Here is a 15694-nt window from a genome sequence, read left to right as displayed (position 1 = left end):
CCCTCCGTTCGCCGGCAGGGCCGGGAAATGTGGAAAGTGTATTGTTATTTTCTTTTGCAACTTGTATCTTGTCTTTTTCTGTAAATCACCGATTTGCCCCTGCACGCACAGTGTCGGTACATAAACTTTGAGGTTCGATTAAATATCACCCAAACCTGCCAAAGTGGCAAGGAAATGCGCGCTTTTCTTGGACCAGGAAATGGGTTCAATGAATGGGTTCAACAAACTCTTTGAGCAAGAAATACGATTCTTTAAACTACTTTAAACTATTACAGTAGGAATTTTTCTCGTCAAGGAAAATCTAGTTCAAATACCCACAGAGAAAGAGAGAGAGAAACAAGGATGAAAGCTCAAAGACCAACGTCAAAGTTCATCGTTTCTTTGCATAACCACTCCGATGAGTATCAAAAAACTATGCTTCGATTTAAAGTTGAGGGGAAGAAATTTTGCACGCATACATTTTCTTTTACTTCGCATGAAAGATCTAGCTTCCCTCTTAAAGCACACTTACTTTTCAAACTGTTGGAAAAGCTGCCTATGATGTGAATACAACACACTGAACAAAGTTTCAGAATGTTGGTGCTTTTCATTTTTATTTTTAACGTTTAACATTATCGAACATGAACATCTACCGCATAGTTGGTTTATCGTTCAATCTTATTTCCCCGATTCCGGATATGAAAAATTAATCATTTAGCCTCAAAACCAATGTAGAAACCGCCACCGTGTTATAAGGCTCTGCAAAACGCAGGATGGGTGGAAATGACTTCCTGCCGGATATTGTAACTGCGCAAATACATATGCACGGATAACCACGTTGTGCACTGTTCATTTATGTTACTTCAGTTGTCTTAAACCGATTATTATCACATTTTTAGTTCTGATGAGAGAAACTAGACTGACTTATCCAAAAGTTTGATTTTTTTTGTGAGAATGTTTTCGATTTGGAACAATTTTCGGTGATCTTCCGATCTATTGGTTTGCGGATGGCAATCAGCTTACTCAATCATCCTCAGTCACACCGAAACTGGTTCTTTATTTAAGCCCCGGACGAACAATTCCCGTGGAAAGGTTTTCCATTTCCAATCCAGGGTTCGACCCGAATGGAAACGATAGGAATGAAACTCTTAATTGCTTTTCAATGTTCGAGCACTCCATTTTCCCCACCGTCCTTCGACCACCCCAAAGCCTTCGGGGGAGGACCGAACACTACGATTTCGTCAATTTCGAACGGTTCGCACTACCGACGCTGGTAGGCAACACCGTTTCCACCAGTGCAGACACCAAGGCAAGGAACCAATCTCCTGCCACCAGCGCGACCAAATCGAGCGCCACTCCATCGAAGGAAGCGACTCATCCGGCCAGGAAGTGGGCACACACCGGGCACCGAACCAGATGGAGGGCAAAACGGCTCAAATAAAAGTAAAACAAAAACAATATAACAGCGGTATGTTTTCCAGCCTTCCCCTGGCTTCCAGGACTTTTTTCCGAGCACGGACGGTGCGAATGCGAACCAATAGTCGGTACGGAAGCGTTGTGGAAAAAAGGCATCCGGGATGGTTCCGGGGCACCCTTCGATCCGAAGTGCCGAGGCTCTTAGATTCAGCTTTTTTTCGTATTTTTTGTTCCACGTCCTGTTATGGAAAGCGCGGGAGGCCAAGTGAGATGGACCGTTGAACCGGTAAATGAGATCGCGCAATGCAAATCGAATGTCACAAAAAGTTCCCCCCTCTCTCCGCTCTGTCAAAGCCGAACCGCAAATGAAACGGTCATGAAAGCGAGGCTGAAGATCCTCAATTGATTTTCGGCCTCTCGTGTGTGTGACTTTGACATTTCAGTTTTTCTGGCGGTTTATTTACCGATGCTCTACCGAGCTTGTGTTGACGTGTGATTTGCCGGAAATAGACGTCCTAGAGATGTGTTCATCCTGAAACCATGCAGTGAAGGTAAAGCGAGAGTAGGATAAAAGTTAACGAAAAAAAGGATTTTCCTAAAAATGCTTTAAAAATCTTCCTACAATCAAAACAAATGGTATATTGATTCTCTAGCAAACCACTTGGAATTTAAAAATCATTTCCTTTCTTTTAGTTTCAATATTTAATCAAATACTTTCTAACGATAGTGCTTCGAAAATGCTTCTTCAAACATTGAAAACATTCACGTATCACAAAGTGCAGCGAGTCTCGAAAGGTAATCGAAGACAATCGGGGAAACTTAGTTGCAAGAACGTCAAACGAGTTGATTGAGTTACCCGGAAAAGAGGACGGAGCAGAAAGCCGATGTCGCAAAAGCTAAAACTTTGTCTCGGAAGAAACGCGGAAAGGTGAACCGACTACTTGCAGTTGCTCGAGCACGGCGAGCCGGAAGTTGTGGAAGTCATATTTTGTTCTAGCTTCATTTTCGAACGCTTTATTTATTTCAACGGCTCACCCATGCCACAACTCCCTTCTTTTCAAGGACACAGGGGAACATTGCCGTGCTGCACTCGAGCTGACAGATGGAAAAGTTTCCGGCTTTCATTGTGGACACGAAGTGGAAACATGAATGACGTGGTGAAGCAGCATCACTGTTTTGAGGATGAAATTGCGAAAAAAACGAGGTGCACCGAAATGAAGATCCGTCACAACGTTTCCCGTAGAGGGGAAAAGGGATAGGTGTGATCAAGAAATGAATGAAGCGGGGAGTACAAAGTTTATCTACGTGTCCCTCCAACGAGTTCGCTTTCGGATAAAATTGCGAGCACCGGGTGAACCTTTTTCAGACGGGGTTATTTTCGATTTCATTTGACAGTTTTCAATTTATTAATACGAAAAGATCGAAAAATAAAACTCCTGGAAGCGATCATTGCTGTATGCAATAGTAATGAGAGGAGGAGTAGATGCTTTGTTAAACTAAAGGTTTCATTTTTTTATAATTTTCAATGAAATTTCCGAAAGCTTCAAGTCAATTTTATATAGAGGTAATAAATCAACACCAACGCTTGATACACCAACCAACAAGCGTACCGTTTTAATGGACAATTTGTGAAAAACATCCTATTCGTTTGGAAAACTCCAACAATAAACCCAGACGGAAACATTCTACAAGTTAAGGCGCTTGTAGGGTAATCATTTCCTCATATTGAAAAGACCATTCTTCAAAACGACACTCCTTAAACTGTCATAAATCGGTAGCCAAGCTGTTAACAAAGATCTTAATCGCAAGCTTGACCGTACGGGACGTAGTGACCACGTCACTATAATGTCATAAATTTCACCCACTTTGCTTAAAGGCCTTCCCTAGCACACCACCTGCCCGAACGACTGTGTGAAGTAGCGATGCGGGAAAATTTATGCCTTACTTCCGTCGTAGCCTAATAAATAATAAAACACAAAGTTCAGTTTTAGAGACTGTACAAAAAACCATTCACACCTCGCTCGGAAGAATATAGAAGGACAAAAACGTAACAAATGACAAATTAATACACACAAACACACTCACACCCACCGAGTTCGTCATGAAGAACTTCGAGAGGGCGATCAGGCAAGACAAATAGCTGAAGTTCAAAATTTATGAACTACTCGCACACACAAATTACAATTTAAGTAATGAGGATGGGTGGAAAGCTGAAACCGGGCGCCGGCGAGAAAAGGAAGTTTCGGATTCCCGTTCTTTCATGAAAAAAAGTAACAAAAAACGACACAGAACGCCTAGAAAAAAAAGGTCTACAAGCTCCACATTGATACTAAACGAACATGAAGGTTGCCGCTTGTTGTTCACAGAGCCTCTACAAGGACCGACGGGACCCGTGGTTGCCTAGCGTGAGTTCCTCCAGGCGAAACAACACATTTTTGCTTCATTAGGATTTATCAGCACACTTACTTGCACGCGTTTCCACCACCGTCGACCTTCGACCCCCGGGGAGGGGGGGGCGGAAGCGGGCTGTCGCCGTTCGGTTCACTCGTAATCTAATAGTTTATCGATAAGCTCGACTACGGCTGTCGCCGTTCGACATCGAAACCCGAACATCCAGCCAGGCCCTTTCCGGAGTTTAACTGGGGATTCTTCTGGGGGAAAAGGGGAAAACCGGAATGGCGAGAAAGTTCTACCGAACCATGGAGATGGTGGTGGTGTCAGGAATGAAAGGATCAACCGGAGTGTGTGTGTGTGTGTGTGTGATCTGGACCATGTTCATCCCCGGAGAGAGAGATTTGTCCTGACGAAATGGTACAGAAAGGAAAGTGATCAGGGGCAGGAGGGTTGAAGACGATTGTACGAGTGGTAGCATCTGTCAGCCATTACGACCCTGTCCGACTCTCTGGTCGCCCCGGGGCGAAAGGTTTCCCGAGCGGGTTCCCCTTGGAAACCCCTCGGACCTTGGACTGATTGTACGTTCGTTTCGATTCGCAAACTCCCATCGTTACCATTTTTACCGCTCGTTCACGTGTGCTGGGGTCTCCCCCCGACGCTTCGTCGTTGCGCAATTTCGAGTCCCAAGGTTACCAGCGATGCGGGAGGGTTGGGGGGGAGCAACGTTCCGGAGCAATATAATGTCACATATTATTTTATTTCCCTCGGCAAAGAAATCAACTCCACTTCAGCTCGTGTCTTCAACGGGAGCAGTCAAGGAAAAGACAGACCGGTTGCTGTCTACCGGACCCGTTGATACCAGTCGACGGTGTTGCCAGTCTCAAGTATCGCCGGTTATAAACTCCGCACACGGGAGCAACCTTGTCCCGGAAGTTCGGTTAGTCCTTGCATCGCGAGAAGGACTTCGGTGAACTTTCCGCCAACCGTGTGCGCCTGACTGTCACGTTCTAAATTTTATTGCTTTATGATTTTTGGCGCTTCTTCCTCGCACCCCACCCCTCTCCACACATATTTCCCCCTTCTTTCCTGGGTGCACAGCTGGGTGATATGTCTCGTGTGTCGGGTTCCCGGTAGGAAAAACGGGTCACGTTGCCATCCAACGTCATCGAAACGTACACTCGAGAATGATAGCTTTCACCCGGGCCCAAGCCGTCGGTTGTCTAACGGGAAGCGGTGGGGTGAGGGGTCGCTGAGGGTGCTCTGATGTAGCCCCGAAATTCTCAAACCCCCAAACGATACGACGACCGACGAAGGGAAGCCTCCCGGAGCCAGAACCACGTGCCCCGTTCGAGTTGGTCTCCTATCCTTTTCAATTACATTACCTAGCTTTCATCTACTTAACGGAGTTATAAATCACTTGAGGGGCCATCAGCCGGGCGCGCCCCGTGGTGGGGGGGGGGGGGGGTGACACTTGCCGTTTGACAAAGTAGATCTCGACATAAGGCGCGGCCTGTTGACGGTCTGTTTCGTAGTTCGAAAACAAACTCGAGAAGTTCCACGACCAGGACGCCCTTTTTGCCGACCGGCGAATGAATGAAGGAGTTAGATACATCGTTTATTTTTTGTAGATCTACGACTCTTTTCCACGAACTGTTATTGAAAATATTTTCATGTTTTGTTTGAGATGCATTTTTGTAGTTTCTCTATCACTTCAACGGATGAGGGTTCAATTTAAATACATCGCCTCTTACTGCAAAACGTCATGTTGCGTCTAAAATGTATATTTTTCAACCAACATAAATTTAGCCAAGCATTAAAGTTCTTACCGTATTGCACCGCAACAATTTCATAAATTAATTTACCACATATAAAACGCTACAGCTCTCGACCATTAAAGCACTTTCATTCCCGTTGGGTTCGCTTTAAAAGGCGTAACATTGCAACTGCAAAAAAACAAAACATCCGAATGATTCAACTAAACTACACACCGCAAGCAAATAAATTGTGTCGCCATCGCGCTCACCTCCTCCCTTGCGCCACGCGCACATTTTCCGCGTCTGTCTGCGGCAGCAGCAGGCCAAATTAAAGCATTTTACATGTTCACGTTACGGTGTTAATGGAAAACCCATAAAATGTTACTTTCACTCGCCATTAAATTACCTTTTACGCAGCTCGCGCAATGTCGCCCGGGCGGACGACGACCCTCGGTTTCATGCCGTTGGTGGGTCGGATTTTTCCCCGAATCCCGCTCGCCTTGGATGGGTGAATATTTCCCTCGCGCCAGGTCGAATTTGCGACAACTGCAAGCAAAAGGTTGCGACGAATGATAAGATTTCCGGTCGCCCACACACGGGAAAGGTGGGAAAGATTATCCCGTTTTGCACAAGTTCAGCGTTTTCCTTCACCGTTTCATAATCCTGTTCCATCGCGGCCGCACGCAGTATTCCCGGGAAAAAACCCCATCGAAAGCCTTCGGGAGTTGGCGGCTGTGCAAATCCTACGCGCTCGCAGCGACTGTAACCGGATATGTGCGCAATTTTCCCGGAGCATTTTTCACGTCACCAACAAACAGTGGAACTGGGGTTCCGCTTACTTTACCTAACGCTTGCTTCCACGAACAGCCCGTAACAAACAACTCCTTCAGGAGCGCGACCATTCTTCAAAGTGCGTGCCAACTTTACGACGTGGAAAAACCTCGAGCAGGGAAACCGCCGGTGCAGCCCGAGCGAACCGTAACCTCATTCATCTGTTCCGCATCCGGTTGCTAACGATGCTGTTGACGCACCGCTTTTTTACTTCATTTCCTACCGGAGAGCGACAACGCCGTGGCAGGAAGAAGGCAAGCGAGCCGTCGGAACAGTCGGGCACACGAAACACATTTTCCTGCGCCATAATTCAGGTGTCTTTATGGGTTTATTAAAGTGAACTTTTTACGATCAATTTTCTATTAAATTCAATTCCGAAACAACACGATGTCCTCATCCTTGCCGTCGTCGTCGCTGTCGTCGGTTTGCCGGAAGTTTTTCCGCCCCTACCCCGCACGTCCTTTCCCACGCACTGAGGTGAAATGGTTGCGAACATGCAAGCGATTTTCCTTTTGAATACTGCACCCCTCCCGACCGCACCCCTACCCTTGCCCAAGCTTCATCCGTTCGTTACTCTAAAAGCGCGCTCCGTTCGTTCGACAATCTTTCCGCCCTCGTTCCATCATTAAATGTCCCACAGGTTGAATGTGCTTTTAATGGTTAATAAAATGACACTTGCCCGAGTGCGACGGTTACCGATGGAAGTAAAAACACACGCACACAAACACGAAAACACATACAGATGCTCACGCAAGCAAACGACATCCCGCCGGTGCCAAGTTTTTACTCCCGAAATCAAACAAACTGAACGACCGGGCGCCTCCACCATCGCACGCCGGGCGGGGCTAAGGCGGGTTGGGGTTTAATGAGTGGAATAAATTTCTGACAGCTACGCGTTTTGCGTAAAATTAAAATTTTCGATACTTCGAGCCGCGGAACATGCCGGTCCACCAAACCGTTGGGAATGGAAACAGCTGCCATTTAAAAGGTCGGTGATCGCGAATTACATTTAACGAATACTTTCGTTCATTCCGCTGCGCTGCGTGCATTTCGGAACTTCGAGAACGGGTTACCGTGCCTCACCGGAACAGCGTGGGAGAAGTGTAATTGAATCTTTTCCCCATCCCCGCATTCCTAACGTTTCAAGATCCTCCGACCCGGTCCGCTCGAGGCCGATCGAGCGCCGGAACGAAGATAAGATCAGACGGGGGACGGACGGACGAAAACGAGTTGGGAGTGTGTTCGGCACCATCCACCACCACGCGCAAAGCAGGCAAATATGGCCCGAGCCAAAATGGCGTGCGGTCGGAAAGTATTAATTATTTATAAGCAATTTCTTTGATCGTCCACGGAAAATTGGCCGCCGCCAACCGTCGGACCGAAACGGGGTTCGCTTTCCACTTTTTCGGTTCGGTTGAGTTTACGAAGGTTGCGAAAGAGAGCACGCCTTACTGTGGCGGTAGAGAAATCGATTAGAATAAATCAAATTTTTCACGTTCGCTCCAGGAAGAGGGAGTGGGTGGAAAAAAAGACGGTACTTACTTCGAATCATTCGGTGTGGAGGATTGTTGGATTTTATTTCGGGTGAACGATTGTGGTACGAGTTTATCGAAAAGACGTTTGTTTTCTTTCGCGTTGGAAATTTGTTTAAACATGAACCATGTAATGAGATCCAAAAATTGAATAATTGTAAATTTGGAGCAGACCGAAGTTAAAACCATGAGCAAGAAAAAAATTATTGAAGAAAAAATTTATTCAGTGTATAATGCTAACTTTCTACCCAAAAGAACATTTTCACTTTGTTTCCAACTATTGTGAAATGAAAGATGAATTCAAAACAAACTGAAAATGCTATTTTTTCAAATCTAAATAAAGAGGTGACGAAGACATAAAAAACTAGCCCCAATAAGGCAAGTAAATCTCATGTTTTATTCAATGACCGAACCAATGCTCTCGTGTACAATGTATCCAACAAGAAAAACTCGATTAAAGTTAACACACATTCGTTTACAACCCGTTTACCAGCTTGACATTCATCACAACAGATTGCTTGAAGAGTAGGTTCAATTTTGAAAGATACATTTTTCAAGGGCTAGGACCCAAAAACCCATTCACATTAACATGGCAAAAGTGATTTTCAATCTATAAAATCCTCGCCAGTCTCTATCCATTTGGACGGCATCCCATGTTCACGTGCAGGTTTTGATTGATTGCATTTGCACGATGGATTACAGAAAGACATGTTACATCGAAAATCGAAAAAAAGTCAAACAAGTTGAGAGCGAACGATAAATGGTGCGGCACAAAAAGCTTTTCATTGTGAGCATCGTTTATTGTTTCAAGCGCTTTTACCTCAAGAGCGATAAGTAATACAATAACGTAACAGAAGTTGTTGAATGTAATACAATCACAGTCGTTTGGAATTCAATTTTCCACGCGTTTAACGCAATGCAATGGGCAATAACATCCAATATAAAAGTATTTTTCCACCCAAAGACATTAATTTCGCCAACTTCACTGCAGTCAACCGTTTTATGCAAATATCATTTCCATAAACGTACCTTTCCACCCTCAAACGGTTCAATCCCAATTTAACTTACTTCCGGGCTCGGCGGCGGTCGAAGTGGACCACTACGGAGCACCGAAAGCTTCCCCGGGCAGCGATCGAAGCACTTTTCAAAATATCATTCAACGAGATTAAAGAAAATTGCATTAGTTTTCCATTGTCGTCTGTTTCCCGGCGCTATCCCGCTCACCGGCGTCAACCAGTTGATTGAATTCCCTTCCCGCAAAACTGTCCGTTCCCGAGCGTAGAGTGGAATGACTTTTGCTCTACCGAGCGGTGGGCAACGCAAGGTCCAACGGCTTTCCCAAGGCGACGCACGCGTGCGTCCCGCCAGGTTCGCTTGGAATAACTAAATTTTGAAGACCAATCAAAACTTTTCCGATGTTCCGAGCGCACCGAAAACGGGAAGAAATCGCATTGTCCACCTACTCCCAGGGGGGCAGCGGGCCGGTTGGCATTTTCCGAACGAGATTACCGATGTTTTGCCCGATGCGACTACCTCGCCAATACTCTTCCGGTAGTCAACAATGAAAATAAGAAATACAGGAGCTTCTTGTTTTGGTTCAATTTTGGTATGACATTTTTTCAACTCCCGAAGGTGGCTGAAGTAAGAAAATATGCCTTTAGAAGCGGTAGACAGTGGCCCAACTATCTTCCACTATCTGTCCGTCTGTTCAGTAGGAGGACCGAAAGATGCTCCACTACCTGAGGCCTACTTGACTTCCTCCTTCGAGCGAGCGTTGGGTCGTCCTATGCAAATCCAATTTTCAAACCTCCCTCCCAATCCATTCCAAGGGGCGTTTCCCTTTTCAATTTTTTTGTTTTCTTCATCGAACTTTTCTTATTTAAAGTTTGAATTGAAATCAAATCTCACCCGTAGCATGGTTAGTATGCCCGTTCAATGGCCCAGTGGAAGTAGTTTTCCCTCTGCATGTGTTCCCAAGCATTCTGCTCGATTCTGTCTATTGTTTGAAGATGTTCTGGGAAGTGTCAGGATTTTCCAAGAATGCTCCTTCTTGCATTCTACCATCCGTACGCTTTCTACTCATCTCTGCATCTCACCTCTAAGCTGTCAAATTTCGACGATTTCGTCCTTTCAAAGCAAACAAAACTCGATCGACTAAAAGTTGAACCAGCCGGGAAGAAAGTAAACTAGTGCCAAAAAATAAAAACTCACTCACCCGTCAACTGAGGTTTTCTCTTATGCTTTGTTCCTCTACTTGAAGATTTTTTCCACCTTAGTATTGGACGTGTTTTTTTTTTCTTTCTACGGGTTCAATTCTTTTTCTTCCCAAAGCACTTTTCAAGTGGAAGTCGAAATGGAACAACCTGCACCCGTATGGTGGCCATTCGATATGGAAATAAGGCTTCCCGCCCGGCAGGCCCAGTTTGATATGCCCGAAGAACCGGAAACGCAAACAAAACCTCCATAAATGCAGGCTGACAGTATGATGATTGGTTTGTCCGAAGGGGTCCATCTTGGGTTTGGCCTGGAAAAGCTGGAGACAATATTCGTCTTTTCCCTTTTTTTCTGTTTGTTTTCTTCGGGCTCCAGGCTTACCGTCTGGAAGTGAGCAGATCGTTTTGAGAAGTCCCAAGCATTTTACCCAAAATCTGTGTCTACCAGTTGGAATAAATGAAAAATCTTCCAAATGTCAAGGTTAGAAAGCTCAGCTCAACTTAACTACATTTTCTGGGTCAGATGAGAGACTTCAGGTGGTGCATTGAAACTGCAGAAACGTCGGTCAGGTTTCATAAAAACTCCAAGCGGATAATCGTCGACTTGCATTCCACGCTTTTATTGGTACAGGTTTTTTCGATTTCGTACGAAAAACGACAACATAGTCAACATGTTTTTCATTTACATTTTATTCGCTACTCTCATTCCCTCCAATCTTATTCGCGGCATCAAAGTTTAATTTACCCCAAACACAATGTCCTTGTCCAGATTCATGGTAGCCGATCGCTTCACACCTTCCTTTCGAAACGCGCCACGAAAACCGTGAATTTATATTCAAAGTTTTTCTTCCGCATTAACAATTCTAACCAGCGACAACTCCGGCACGGGCCAATCAATTAGCATCAGTCAGTTTGAAAAATTTTGCCCACCGCCAACCGGCGGAAACAATTTCCTGCGACCGGGACCGGTTCGTAATTTGCCCCAAACGAGCCTTATCTTAGGTCCGTTAAGCCGTTTCAGTGATTTTTTCCCTCCGCATTGGCAGCTGCGACCGGAAAACTTTCCTCTCCGAGACTCCCACCGGACGGCAAATATCGTTCGGCAAAAATGCCTTCATCGGCGAGGATCCCTTTTCTCGAATCCTTTTCTGCGCTGCCCAGCTCTGGACTCTGGCTATCCCGCATTTCACCACCCCCTCCCCATTTGCGACCATCGAACCCCGGGCCAGTTTCGGTCATGCTACATTCATTATTATGTAAATGATCCATCGCTCGAATTTATTCTGATAAAACATTTAAATCCCGACGACAAAATGGCCCCAAAATGGACCGGACTGGAGCGGTCTCGTGCCTCGTTGGAGCGCCGACCCCGTTCGGTGTCGTCCGGCCGGCCGGTTTGTCATTGCAAACGGTCGGTTGAGTAACGAAGGGTTAAGGGGGAGCACAGTCGGGGTGAAAACAGTCATTCCAGACGATATATCATCAGCTGCGACCGGAGCGGCGGGGAAAACTATGGCCGCTGGTAAGGGCTTTGTCTGAGCGATTGCCTGGATTCGGGATTTTTCATTTAACCATTTTTTCCCATCCGAATTTTCCCTACCAGCCATATATTTTCGCAGCCGTACGATCCGCCCGGCACGCTGGGAATGCTTTCCACGGTTCGGTGGGCGGTGAGCTAGATCTAACACAAATGTTCAAACCAAATGCAGGTACCCGCACCGTGCGCTTCCTCCAGACAAATTTGACCAAATGGTACTGGAATAATTCAATTCACATTCCGGAAATAGAACGATGGTAGCTGATTACGGCGAGGTCCTGGGAAATCGAGCGAGGGGATTAGGGATGGTTCCTGGTGGCTGGAAACAATTTCGCACAAAACACGGAGTGGGATTTACCGACATTTGTCCTTCACAAAATAAGAGGAAATGTTGAACGCATTGCTTAAGCTTTATCATCATTTCCAACTCTTCTTCGACGTTTCCAAAAGTACGATGGATTTAATGAAATTTTATTTTTATATTACACAATCTAACAAAAAAATTTGAATAGACATCTCGAAAGCACAATTTTGTAAGAAAGCCTATAAAAATACTACACACTTTCGGTCAACTTAATAAAAGTATCACAACTGCATCCAAATGTGAGTAGAAAAAAGCGCCCAGCAAGCCCGCATAATCCAACCACAAAAGTGCCATTAGCGGCGTGGTTGCAACAAACCCCCATAAAATGCACGTCTTAACCGAGTTGCCCTACTTTTCATTTTCATCATTCATTAAACGCAAAGCAGCGCAAAGAGCTTTCCGTGACGAAACGAAATCCTACCCGCCCTTCAGTAGCCGGGCGTGATTGACTCAAAGAGCCTGCCGTGAAGAGCGTTTTGCTTTCTTCATGGTGAAACGAGCGAGAGAAAAAAAAATTGTGAAATAAAAAACCCCCTTCTTTGGCTCAGCCAACAACATCGTTTCATCCGTTCGCCGTTTCTTGTAGGATTGCACGAGCAAAAACAAAACCCGAAGCGAAATCGTACTGAAGCAGCGCTGCACGAAAAACCCCACCACCATTCGTCTTCAGTCTGTGAAGGGGCAAGGAAAAGGAAGGTGCATAAAAAAATGGAGGGATAGAGGAGACAGGTTTTTTGTTGGCAACACACCAGTCGTGTGCTGAGCCACGAGGGTATAAAAAATGCCGTTGATCTTGTCATCAAAAGCCTACATCCCGCAGGAAAGGATCACGCTTCACGGTGAAAAACTGGCGCTAGCAACGAAGGAACGGGAAAAATGGGCACGCAACGGAAAGAAGAGAGAGACAAAAAACCAACACGAGACATCTCTCAACCACTCGACACTATCTGTGCGAGGCCACAAGACACCAATGACATGCCCATTATCTCCACTTCTCATCTTGATGGCCAAGAGATCTGAACGAGAATTTCGGGAAGCTCCCCCCCTCTTCTTCGGGCCATGAAGAGGCCGTGCAGGAGCACAAAAAACCAAAATTGGTGGTATCCTCGGAAAAGGAGACACCGAAATAAAAGACGCATCAGGCTGCGACTGTACGGATTCCGGAGCAGCATCCGGACGGTGCGACACGACGCGAGGGACAGCTGAAACGCAGGGGTCGGAGGAACAACTGGCAAGAGGTGATCCATTTAATGAGCAAATAGGCAATTTACATACTTGGCTGTGCGCTTTTGCAGCCACCGCTTTTTGCGACTCATGATCACCCGCTTTGACTTCCTTTTTCTTATATATATTTGCCAGCATCACGAAAGCATCTTCCGGACAGCAACCGAACCCTTCACCCATACCGGCGACATCTTCCGTTCGACTAAACTCGTTCTCAGCAACTCGTTTAGTGCGAAGCCATCAGCCCGAGTCGTTTCGAGAAAGGCCGACAAGAGTCGGAACAAACGCATGGCCATCGATAAGGTGTGGAACGGGAGACTAATTTTCTTGTGGCATTCAACCGCTCCACCAGCGGATGGAAGGCTCGTTTTCGTTAGCTTTCTTTAGATCTTTCTAATCGCGTTAGTTCGTGGCACATCCGAAAGCTGATCGAAACTGTACGCCGGGGACTCGTAACGACAGGGAAAACGCTACATTTGAATCAATAGAGTTAACTTAACTCCGACGTTATCGTCATCTAAGCTAATTCGATCAACGACGTCGTGCGACGACATGCTGCCAACGATCGATAAAAACATTTATTTTTATACACTCGTAAATATATTCTGACCTAAGATAATCTCTTTTCACCTATTGCTAAGGATTTTATAGCAGATCTGTTAAAAGTCGCTCGTGTTATGCATGGAAAGTCAACAAAACAGAAATATTGCCGTCACTTTCTAACTCCCATATGGTCTAGTGGCTAGGATATCTGGCTTTCACCCAGAAGGCCCGGGTTCGATTCCCGGTATGGGAAAACAACTTTTTGTACTAAAAGTCGCGTCTCGTATAAAACTCCAATTATTCATGGTTTTTTTTAACATTCATAAGAACTTTATTTCTCTTTGGCAGGTCGTCCTCAAGTGTTATATTGCTGATTCCCCGTATTACCCCGTATTACGTATTATTATCAATTCGGTAAAAGAGCAAACAATGTTTCCATATTGGCCTTCACACGGGCAACATTTGACTTCAATCGATGGATCAAGGAAATAAGGATGAAGTGATAACTGGAAGCCATGAAATATCACAACAACCAAGTGCTTACCGTACAGGATGGCACCCTCGGGAAGGATTGGAAAATACACAATGTTGATTGTACTTTGAAATTGAAACTTTCCTCAACGAGGTCTATCATTTCGTTAGATCTACTACCGTGCCATATATGGCCTTTACGGCACGTACATACTTGTTGTTTCGGGTACGGCCTTTATGTACGAAAAAGTGGCTCAAATTTCACAACAAAAACAGAAAGGCAGTGGTGCAGTGACCTGAGAGGAAGTAGAAGAAACAATAAACGAACATAAGCTCCATAAGACTTGTACAAACCATGGAGTACAAAGCATTCGAATGGTGGGGTAGCATAAAAACAGTGGAGTCTGAGAGTGCGCAAGTAAAAAAGTACTGGTAAACGAGGCTCCATGTTAAGCATATAATCTGCACGGAGAGGAACAAATGGGAAACGGTGAGAGGAAGCACTGCTAAAACAATAACATCGATGGCACACATGTTCGCAAATAAATTGCCGTAATTTATTATCGACGTACGTTTTTACTTCCACTGGTAATGCTTGTTTGATTTTTCCTTTTGCCTGCAACTTGCCGTTGAAATGTCGACTCTTCTTTTCCCTACGTTGCGTGCGTGTTGGTGAAAAGTGTTCGATTTTCTCCAAACAATCGTTAAACAAGCTCACTAAATAAAAAAAAACAAGCGCTTCGATGGGTATGGATGGAAAAGGGATATACAAACCGAATCCCACATTTTTCGCCCTAAAGCTGCCTTTCATCCTACCTTCATAGTGAGAATTTTAAAAAAATATCGCAAACCGAGTAGAAGACTTATCTGTTGGTTAATCGTTTGTTTTAACTGGAACACCATTTAACACCGTTCATCAACCGGGAAATGAGAAGTTAAAAATGGGTAAGCTCAATGCGAAAGCAACGTTATCACTTAAAACACGCTTTGTTTGTTTTTCATAAATTCAATAGAAGGTTTAACTAGCATACAAGGAATTGTTATATTAAAAACAAAGTTGTTAATTAACGCAGAAATGCATCTTCAGACTTTATTTAAATCTACAAAACTTATGACAAACTTAAAGTTCTGCATTGCAAAACTTCTGTTTAAAGCCGCATAACCTTAATTAAGTTAAACGGCAAAGCACATTCGAGTTAAAGTTGGGCACCATCTGTTCCGTCCACCTCGGTAGACCCATTGACCATTTCCACCCGGCCGCCCCTTTATCTTCTCAACCACTCAATCACATCCCAACCCTGACGAACTTTTATTTGGCCTCGTTGCAAATTCAATAACTATATCGTCCCGGGAGGGAAAATCCAAAAGCAAATCTACCAAAACAGAGCGGATGGGCCCGAAAAACCCGATGGCACTGGATGAAACTCTGCTTACAC

At 45.0% G+C, this 15694-nt stretch overlaps 1 non-coding gene across 1 annotated transcript; it reads left to right on the top strand.

The window, feature by feature from the left end:
- The first annotated feature begins 13968 nt into the window (after positions 1–13968).
- Positions 13969–14040, top strand: Trnae-uuc (transfer RNA glutamic acid (anticodon UUC)). Its single transcript has one exon. It is a non-coding gene; the product is annotated as a tRNA-Glu (tRNA).
- The last annotated feature ends 1654 nt before the right edge of the window (positions 14041–15694 follow it).

Source organism: Anopheles coustani, chromosome 3 (genome assembly GCF_943734705.1).
Source record: "Anopheles coustani chromosome 3, idAnoCousDA_361_x.2, whole genome shotgun sequence".
NCBI lineage: Eukaryota > Metazoa > Arthropoda > Insecta > Diptera > Culicidae > Anopheles > Anopheles coustani.
This window is presented reverse-complemented; position numbering and strand designations above follow the sequence as displayed.